We start from the raw sequence: 11,206 nt of genomic DNA, 5'->3' as shown, positions 1-11,206 counted from the left end.
CTACTCCATCCCAAGAAGGTTGTCAGAATTAAATCCGAGGTTAAAAAACTTCTACCCATTAGTTTAAGCTATCAAGTTACTTTAACTAATTGGGTGTCAAATATTGTTCATGTCATGAAGAAACATGGAACAATTCATGTATGTATCGATTATCAAGAGATAAATTGGGCTTGTCCAAAGGATAATTATCCCACCCTATTCATCAACCAAATTGTTGATGATTGTTCTAGTTGTAAAATATATTCATTCATGGATGGATTTTCCAGCTATAATCAAATCAACATTCTCCGAGCAGATCAACCTAAAACTGCATTTTTTTTTTCCTTCGAGCACATTTTCATAGCAAAAACTCCCTTTTGGATTATGAAATAAAAATGTATCTCGATGTTAAACCAATCTGACAGTGCCTCTATCTAGTCCATCCCAAGAAGGTTGTCACGATTAAATCTGAGGTTAAAAGTCTTCTACCCAAAGGTTTAAGCTATCAAGTTACTTTAGCTAACTGGGTGTCAAATATTCTTCATGTCATGAAGAAACATGGAACAATTCGTGTATGTGTCGATTATCGAGAGATAAATTCGGCTTGTCCGGAGGATAATTATCCCACCCTATTCATCAACCATATTGTTGATGATTGTTCTAGTCGTAAAATATATTCATTCCTGGATGGATTTTCCAGCTATAATCAAATCAACATTCTCCCAGTAGATCGACCTAAAATTGTATTTATTTGTCCTTTGGGCATGTTTTCATACCAAAAACTCCCTTTTGGATTAAAGAACACTGGGGCTACTATTTAGAGGGCATGAAATATGCCTTTCATGATATTAAACACATCATGCAACCTTATCGAGATGATCTCCCTTATAACTCAAAACATCAAGCTGATCACCTGATGCATCTTAGAGCCATTTTCTTACGATGTAGGCATTATAATATTCAATTAAACCCTCACAATTATGTGTTTTGCATTAGCTCTAGTAGACTTCTCAATTATTTTATTTCAAAACAAGGAATTTGTATTGATCCTTTGAAATTTCAGGTGATCATAGATATTTATGTGCCTTCTTCCCTCCTTTAGCTCCAAGGACTCCAAGGGAAGGCTAACTTTCTATAGAGGTTTGTCCCTAACTACAATGAGTTAACCAAAGGATTCACTTTCCTATTAAATAAATGGTTTCCCTTCCATTGGGACAATGCTACTCAAACAACGTTTGATGCCTTGAAAGATGTATTGATTTGGGCATGTCTGTTATACCCCCTAGATTACTAGCATGATTATTTCTTGTATCTCACCATTGCAGTTACTACCATCGCAATTCTATTGGTCCAAGAGGAAGATGTAGGGACTATGCATCCCATTTACGACTTGAGTCGGAATACTAATGATATCAAAGTCAAGTACACTCATGTTTATAGTCTAGTTTTGGTAGCTTTTCAAGTTGTTCAAATATTCTTCCATTATATATTGCTCTAGAAAACTATGGTCTTTTCAGATCGTAAACCTATGACATAGATTTTGTCATGTCAATTTTTGAGGGGAAAGTACTCCAAATGGATTGTCATCGTACAAGAGTTTGAATTAGAATTCATCAAATCCAAGTCAAAGAAATCCTTGGTTTTTGTTGAGCTAATCTACGACCTTCCCACTGTTGGTTCTGAATCAAATTCTAAAAATTAAATCCCAGATGATTCATTCTTTCTGATATCTTCATGTGACCCTTGGTATGGGCACATCCTGATATACCTCGAAAACCAAACTTTATGGTCTAATTCCTCTCACTCTGAGCAATGACATATTTAATATCAAGCCAAAGATTATATAATAATTGGCGATACCCTTTATCATCATGGTATCAATATGGTTTTCTGGAGGGGCCTCACCCTAGAGGAGGCCGAGAAAGTACTTAACGAATGCCACTTAGGGGAATGTGGTAGTCACTTATATAGTTATGCTACCACATAGAAGATCCTACATGTTGGTTACTTTTTACCTACCATTTTTTGCGATTGTATTCTCACTATCCAAAAGTATCATTCATGCATGAATTTTCATCATAATACCTATGTTCTGCCCACACCTATGCATCATGTTATCATCGTGGGTCCTTTTGAGAAATGGGTTATTGATTTGATGACATGTACCCCTCACTCGGATGCGGAGCATGTACATACCATTGTAGAGGTTGGTTACTTTACCAAATGGGCCAAGGCAATCCCTGCATTTAACAATACCAACAACAAAAATGCATATTTCTTTTTCAACCATGTTATCGCAAACTTTGGTGTTCCGCAAGCCATATTTATGGATCACGAAAAGAATTTCCAGAACCATATGATGACCAAACTGACTTCCAAGCTGGGACTTTCCAATGAATGTTCCACTCCCTACTATCCATAAGCTAATGGACAAGTTGAGGATATCAATAAGGTTCTTAAAACTATGCGTCAATGGATGATAGGGGTCCATAAATTAGACTGCCATTTTCTTCTTTTTGCAGCCTTGTGGGCATACCGAACCTCCATTAGGATTGCTACTAGATTTACACCGTTTAAGTCAGTTTATGGTTTGGAAGCTATCCTTTAGATAGGATATGAGTTTTTTTCATTGAAACTGGCTATAGAAATTATTCATGGCACTTCTACAAAAGAGGAACATATTTTACATCTCATGCACTTAGATGAGAAACTGTGTGATGCAACTTTAGCTAGCAACGATATCACAAGATTGTCAAGCCTCATGTCTCCATAGAAGGAGACATTATTCTGCTTTATGATTAAGAGTCTGATAAATTATGCTCAGGAAAGTTCAAGCCAATGTGGCTAGGTCCATATATGGTTAAACTTGTTCTTGAAAAAGGGGCCTATGAGATAGTAGACTTTGATGGAATTCTATTGGCACAACCTAGAAATGGGTTGTTTGTTAAAAAATAGTATTCTTGATTTTTTGTAGTACACTATGTACACGTTGTATATAGTTCTATTGAGTGTGTTTACATTGTGTCCCTTTCAAATTTCCATCTATTTTTGTTAATCCCGTTTACATTTGGTTTGCACATGTCGACATCATTGGAACCATTTGTTGGTTATTCTGATGGTGCTAGTCACCTATCTTCTGCAGCATGGGCCATATTTACTCTATATGGTGAGTTAGTGAGTATACAAGGTATTTTTTATAGTCGCTCTACCAATAACATTGTTGGGTATAACACAGTTATTTAACTACTATCTGATTCTATTTGACATGGTATCTATCAAATAGTCATCAGATTGGACTCACATCTTGTGGTACCACAATTGACTAATGTCTACTTAGTATAATTTTAACCTTTTTCCGAACTGAGATAAAATACTTATGAGAAAGGACTACCTTATTTGAACATGGCTTCTCCTGACTATTGTTTTCTTCCTTTTTGAACTCAACAAATTATATACGAAAAGGAACATTTAAAGTTTTCTATTTCACCTCTTTTTCAAACTCTCTAAACATGAAAAAGATGTTGATTTTTCACCTTCTCTAGACTCATTAAAAAATCAAACAAGGGTGGAATCGTTGAACATGATGAGACCAAACCACTCCTTCTCCGGGTCCATTAAATATTCTCAAAGGGATTCATCCAAAGGATGAACTTACAGATCAAGAATATGTTATCCTCCTTAAGATTGTTAAAAAATAAAGAGGTATTGACTAATAATGGTTGGGGAAATTTGGAAAATGGGATACTCCACTTGTTAGTTGTAGCGAGTCACTCTTGAACATGACACTCTTCCACTTCATCTTTATGGATGTTGGTTTGGGAAATCTACTTGTCTTTTTGTTTATCATACCTTTTCAAAGCCTCCATTTTGGTTTTGGGTCAATGCTACCAACTCCATTTTAGTTTTGTCGATATGTTTAAGAGAAGTTATTCAATCAATATCTACTACAATACCCTTAAGCCTTCATTCCATGTCTACCTTTTCTGATCTGGTTCCATATCAACATCATTCTGATCATTTTGTCTCAAATCATCATACTCGTGATGTGTCATTGATGGGGGATATATGAAAGCCCTCCTCTGATGGCCCACTTCATGTTGAGATCAGCTCATTATCCAGGAAGTTAGAAACATCCCTTTGGTACCTTGGTGCTTGCATACATCAATGAAAAGTTTCCTCGCTCTCGGCAAGAGGCTTTCATCATTGGCCTTCCACTAAAAGATTATATGTGGTGTTCGACATCAACTCATTCATTCACACCATATGAATTCTACTAGAGTACCTTAATAGCCATTAACATCATCAGTGGTTTCTCTCACATATTTTAACAACTTACATCATCAGTTGGTAATCAGATCATGTCTACTATGTTTGACCTCATCTTATTAATTTGCATGGTTAGACTCATACATTGGTTGTTCGTGTGAATGAGACAGAAGACCCTGGATATAGTTTCATCCATCTGAGATGCAATTTCAAGAGTAATTCAAGATCACAATGTATGATGGTTATGATCATAGAGACAGTCATCCAGTGATGGGTCCACCATGAGTCATCCTTGGACATATCTTTTGGTCATTGTACATGTAATTTTAGCTTATGTGTTGACCATGGGTATGCCTTCCTCAACAAAGGTACCATGATATAAATGTATTGTAACATATGATAATCTTTCCATTTGCTCATGATCATGACTTGTCACAAGGTAAATCACTTCAGTAATTAGTTATCATTTTTTACTTTTCCCTTTACAGGGTAATATATTATAGGCCATTTTTTTGCATCTGGTCAATAGACCTTCAAATGGGACAAATTTGTAGTGTTGTTTTAATCAATCCTAATTGACCAAGACTACAACCATTTAATTTTCAACCCAGGGTAGGTATGTTATTTCAATGGAGTTTGCATTATCTGTGTTGATACACTACAACCAAGAGTGAAAATAGAAAACAATAAATAATATCGTTGAATCAATTGCAGAAACTAAATCATTCATTTGGAAATTAAAACACTCTACAGAAATGAAATCAGACTTCACAATTACTAGAGAAAAGGCACGCCAAACACTCTACTGATAACTACACCAGCTGGTCAAGTACCATAATTCTAATCAAATCGGTGTAATAGCATAACATCATTATGGAACTGAAGCATATATATTCTATGAATTATACAACAATAGTAGAAAATCATACAAACAATGAAAGAGAGGAACAATAATATACATATATGCTACCACTGCAATCCCTACTAAAGAGGAGGGCCCTTCCTCCTTAGCAGGGGTGCAGGAATGAACATGTGATTAGTTAAAGAATCAACTTATAAACAGCAACAACATCACCGTAGTTTCTTTAATATTAAAAACAATTAAAAGTTACAAGATCAAAATAACATTACTCTCTATGTTGTTTCCCTTAAATGAGAGATTAAGTTTATCTTATAGTTATTACATGCCCAAAATCAGGAATAGATCAGTCATGAGAATCTCAGAATTCTCATGCCAATCATAATATATAAATTTTATAACCAATTCCTAAATATAATTGTTGTTCAAATACATTGATTAAGGCCATAACCACTTGGACCTGTCACTTTCTAAATAAACAATTCATAACATCCAATCGTTGTTGATGGAATAGTACCCATAACTTTGCCAACCATGGTCTAACAACATCCTGCGGTCAAATGACATTTTCGGATGTAACAGAAATCGCTGGGTAACAACGACCTTGTAATGGCACTTAAGGTGTAACAGTGTGTTGATGCCTCAAAAATCGCTGCAACAACAATGGGGAATAACCACCCGGTCCGGACCTTAAAGCAGCTCCTTTTCCGTTTGATGTGGTGGCTCCGACTGCTTTAACTAGGTCCAGTTACCTTCTCCATATTGCTATTGGTTTATGATGTATCTTTACCTACCAATAGACAGGGATATCATATCACTTCTTCTTGCTGATCAGGCAAGAGAATGACCCTTAAGTTGATTTGGGTTCAGCCAAGCCACAACTAAAATCTTGCCTCTTTGAGAAGAGGACTTAGAAGAATGTAGAAATTACTCTCAATGCAAGCTTATTCTATGATGCAAGCAAAAGAAACTAATCTAAATCCTATCTTAATTAGGCAGATATAGATCTAACCCAACTAAGAGCAAGATAATTAAAGTATTGGGATTTAAATATGTTTTGTTTATAATAAATATCAAGTTAATGAAGTAGTTTAATTAACTGATATTATGGTTACCAAAACACATCCTATTGAGACCTCTTAACTAAAATAATAAACCAACAACATTCAGGAAGTAGTTCACAAAAATGATATTAATTATCAAATCAGTAAATCCAATAATTGAATAATGGTATGTGGAAATAGTTCACAGCACATTACCATTCAATAAATCAGTTTTATAAGACAGATTTCTGAGTAAGTAGTTACTCAAAAATGAGAAATTAATCCATAAAAAACAGAGATACATAATAACAAAATTGAGACAAATTACCCATATTGACAATAGTGCACAAACATGAATAAGATGAAACATTCCTGTTACCATAAAAATAAAACTGATATTTGAAACAGTAGTATTAGAAATACCAATTTATTATATCCATCTCTCTGTCCCTGGTCTCCAACAACTCTTTACATTGCTCGAATTTCTACTTTCAAAGCTAAAGCCACAATAGTGCAAACTTTGTCCTTCATGCATAATTCAAGATACAAAGGGAAAATCCTCAATAATCCCCAGATCTGAGATTTTCTCTCCTCTCTCCTACAACTCTAAATTCTTATTACAGTAGTGCTTTTAGAAGTCTAGAATTACAGAGGAGAGCAACCCCTATTACATTCTACAATCTATTATTTATACTATTTGCAAAGGAATTTTGGAGAGGAGAGTTTTTGAAGAGAAATCTGTCAAATCCAATTTTATTTGCTCAAAAATCATGATCTTCAATTGTTGGAGCATTCTCATTGATTGAGATCTTTTTCTACATATTTCTTCCACTGTTTTCCTGCAAAAAGAAATCAAAATAGATTAAGATGCAATCAAAATATCATTTCTGGCAATTAAATCAAATCCAATCAAATTCTATTTAAATAAATAATTGAAAATAAAATATAAGCTCTCTATTGATGCTTGGGGTGGTTTAATTGGCCAAAGATATTATTAACCAATGGATCTGCAAATAGAAGAGGCTTTGGACAAATGAAAATGAAGAAAATAACTCAGAAAATTGATTTTGTTTTCAAAATTCGGAGCTTGATCTTCTCCCTGATTTTTGACTCAATAAATGATGAAATCTGTTAGTGAAACCTCCTCAAAAATGTTCTCCTTGATTTTCTCTTTCCAATGAGCCGTCATGAGCCTCATTTGGCCAAGTATAACTCAATTTATGAGCCTCCAAAGTTGATGGATCAAATCTGGCATGAATCTAGAAATTCTGTTGCTGGGCTAAAAAAAACAAAATTCTCATTAAAAATTAAATCCTAAATTAGAATTATAATTCATTCTAAATTAATTGTTAATTATAAACTAAACTAATTATTAATAAACTATTTATTAATCTAACTAACTGATATCTAATTAGCTATTTATAAACGAATTTAATCTAATTAAAACTAATTAATATTAATCTAAATGATATTTAAATTTTAAGTTAATCAAATTAATTAAATGTTATAAATTAATTAATCTGATTAATTTAAAATTTATTAATTAAATATTAAATATTTTAAACTAAACTAATATACCAACCTACCACTTCATAACTACTCCACTTGACTTCTACTTCTTTACTCATACGTATGAGTGGAAGTTAAGAAAAACAAATGAGTTACAAACTTTACAATATAAGTTAATGCCCCATTCTCTTTTAATGATCGGTGATCGGCATCGGGAGGTTGGGATGATTGTTAAACTCGCTTCGCATGAAAGCTCCAATTCAATCGAAGTTTATAATAAGACTTGGTTAATGCCCCTTTGCCTTATGCTTTATTTATCGGAGATCGGGGGTATGGAGGTTTCGGTGATCGGCATCGGGGGAATGGAGGTGTCGGGTTATGGTATGTGCCCATTGAAACCTCCGATCCGATACAAAGCTCTGATGCGATCAAAATTTTCTTTTTATTATTTTTCATGTATTAAGTTTTATTTTAATTAAATTAATTATATTTTATATATTAATTAATTTAATTAATTTAAAACTTAATACTAAATATTAATTTTAATTTTAGTTTTATTTTATGAATTTTAGTTTTTTAAACTATAGCCACTTTAATAAAAATGAAAATTAAACTACAGCCACTTTGAAATTTTGGGTTTTCGAGATTAGTAATCAATTTGGGAAATTGGAGTAAATTAATAAAATCCCGATAATTCATGATTTGGCTGTATAAGTAAAAAAAAATGAAAAATGTTAGTAAAAACTCACTACGGGTTAATATTTAAAATGAATGCATTATTGAACTAATTTATTTACAAAATGCAATATTGTACATTTTATGCATTTTTAACCCAGGCTAGATAAATGATGAGACTTCAAAAGAGTGCCATTTTCAAACCAGTTGACCAAATGAGGCGAAACAAGCGTCAATGGGAAGCTTATAAAAAATCGATTCTAACAAAGCAATCAAAACAAGAATCCAAAGAAAATGAAAAATTAACAAAAGCGTAGGGCAATCAACTAAATAAAAATCCAAAAAGGTGTTTAGCCAAAAATTTTATAGAAAGGGTCCCCATTATTTGAAGTGAACAAATCAAAAATGGGGGGGTTGTGTTTTACCACAACAATGGCGACACACGGGAGAAGAACCAATTATCTCTGTTTAATATGAATGAGGTTTCCTCAAAATTCAAGTAAAAATACTTAAAGAAGAGAAAATTATGTTGAAATGCTCGACTAGGTTTATTAATCTGAATAAAAACCAGAATCATCTAACTGTAATTTTTCTTAAAATTCCTCATAAATTAAAATATTTCAAAACTCTATATCAGTCCTTAATTAGCTGAACAGATAAAGCAGGGGTCACTTTACAGCTTAGCTTTTAAAATATACTCATTTGTCACAGGTAGAGCCACTGCTGCCAGCAAACATCTATAGTCTCGACAGGGTTACCTTTTAATCATAAATGATTCAGAATCCCATCTGTTTAAGAATTATTGATCTAGAGATAAATCCATTTATATATGTTTATTTTCTTTGAATTTTTTATTTTTTATTATTCTTAAAAGCCATTGTCCTAGTTTGGTAGCCAGATAGTTGACAATGCCATTCATTGGTTATAATTAATCTGAACAAGCTGGCTCGTGATGAGACCCATTATCTTATAATTGTTGGCAATCATAAGCCATTACCCTGATTTGTTTAGCAGTGTTGGTAATGTCAACCTATTTTTCCCCTATGATCATGGTAAGCAGGCTCATGATGAGACCTCTTATCTTTTAAGTTTAAATATATTTTTGGATTACACTCTAGAAAAATAAGACTTTCTGGGACAGGGAGAATCATTGACTCCTTAAGAGTTAAGAATGACAATTTCAGAGTTAAAGGTGCTTTGCTGTAAAGTGTCTTTACTTAGTTAAAAATAACTTTTCTTGACTGATAATAAAACTTTGAAAGATCTTAATAAAATATTGAAATCTCAAAATGATTACAATTTTGATGAAAAAGAAATTTCTCCAGATTTTATGATACTTTGCCAACTTCTCTTGATTGGTAATCTCTTCCTTAAGTATGTTTACCTTTATAATAAGAAAATCAAACTCTACTAAGATTTTTAAGAAAAAGCTAATAGGTGACTACTAACTATTTTTCTCCATGTACGCTGACTATTGTTAGGTAACAAGTAGGCCTTTCATATAAATCATGGCAAAGTTACCAAAATCAAAACTAAAAGCCAAAGTAAAAGAATTCTTATGCTAAAATGAGAGAGAAATCAGCAAACAAAAATAAAAATGAAGAAATTTTAAAAGTGGAAAAGAAAATCCAAGTTTCAAAAGAAAAACTCAAACAAGAATGTTTATACCAATGTCTCAACAATATGAAGAAAAAGAAAATAATCGTGTAATCAATCATTCTCATGTCGAGATTTGGGAAAATCATACCTTGCAGGGTTGTGAGTATTTTAGGCTTTTTGAATAGCAGCGACGATAAAATTCAGCCACAATGAAAACTTTCTGTCTGATATTAATCTTCTTGTTTCAAAGCATCATCTTAATCATTTTCTAATAAAAGGAATGCTTAAAGAAACAAACTAAAGGTTTAGAAACTTCCTGATGTAACTGTTTCGACGAAGATTATCGCTGCTTCTTGAAATTAAGCCAGAAGAAGAGTATGGACTTCGAAAATATGATCTGGCAGAGGATTGGAAGCTTTTAAATGGAGAACTGCAAAACAGATTTATATGTCAGAAAAACAAAACTGAAACTAAAGTGATGAAATGGAAATTAATGAAAGTGGGTACATGAATCTTACCATTGGATAATTGCTTTTGATCTTACCTGAAAAGTATCAGTTTCTCCAAATTAGCTGACTTCTTATTTTAATTATCATTAAGAACATGAAGAAGTCAAACCAACCAAAATCCTATAACCGAAAATCATTATTTATTTTATTTAAACTAAAGTAAGCAGTAAAATATAAAAAATGAATGCTTAGTGCTCAAGGGAATTGAAATTAAAAGAAATGCATCAGAAATGATAATGAGAATTTGCAGTAATGAATGTTTCTCAAAATATTATAAGTTTCATATAAACTCCATGATTTTATAAATTGTCCAGAATCAAGACCAAATCCAAAATAATAAAATTTAGATATGAAGATAGAGAGGTCTTGAATTCCATTTTTAATTATGGAATTATATATTTAAAACTAAAATGTATGAGAAATTGAAATGATTTTTGTGTGTTGCAAATTTGTCATCAAATGCTTTTTTTCCATAGTGGTTACCCAAGCTTGCTTTTAAACTAACACATCGCCGTATCGAATGATTCACATAACATGTTTTTTCACCATGCTTCAAGTTTAATTTGCAAGACTTCACCTTTGTCGTTATGCCATATATCGATTAAATGTTAATAGCTCAAAGGCATGCATTGGAAGCTATTGCATCGGTGGTTGAAATATCAAATTGCAGATATGAGATCATGCAAAGAAAATATGTGTGATGAGATGTAGTGATCACACTATTAAAGAGCTGTTATATTGCAAATTGGGGACAGTCATGCTGCAAT

Source organism: Pinus tabuliformis, chromosome 4_2 (genome assembly GCF_031772625.1).
Source record: "Pinus tabuliformis cultivar Carrire ecotype Pingquan chromosome 4_2, CPIR1, whole genome shotgun sequence".
NCBI classification, from domain to species: Eukaryota; Viridiplantae; Streptophyta; class Pinopsida; order Pinales; family Pinaceae; genus Pinus; species Pinus tabuliformis.
The sequence above is the reverse complement of the archived record's forward strand: the minus strand, read 5'-3'. Positions refer to the sequence as shown.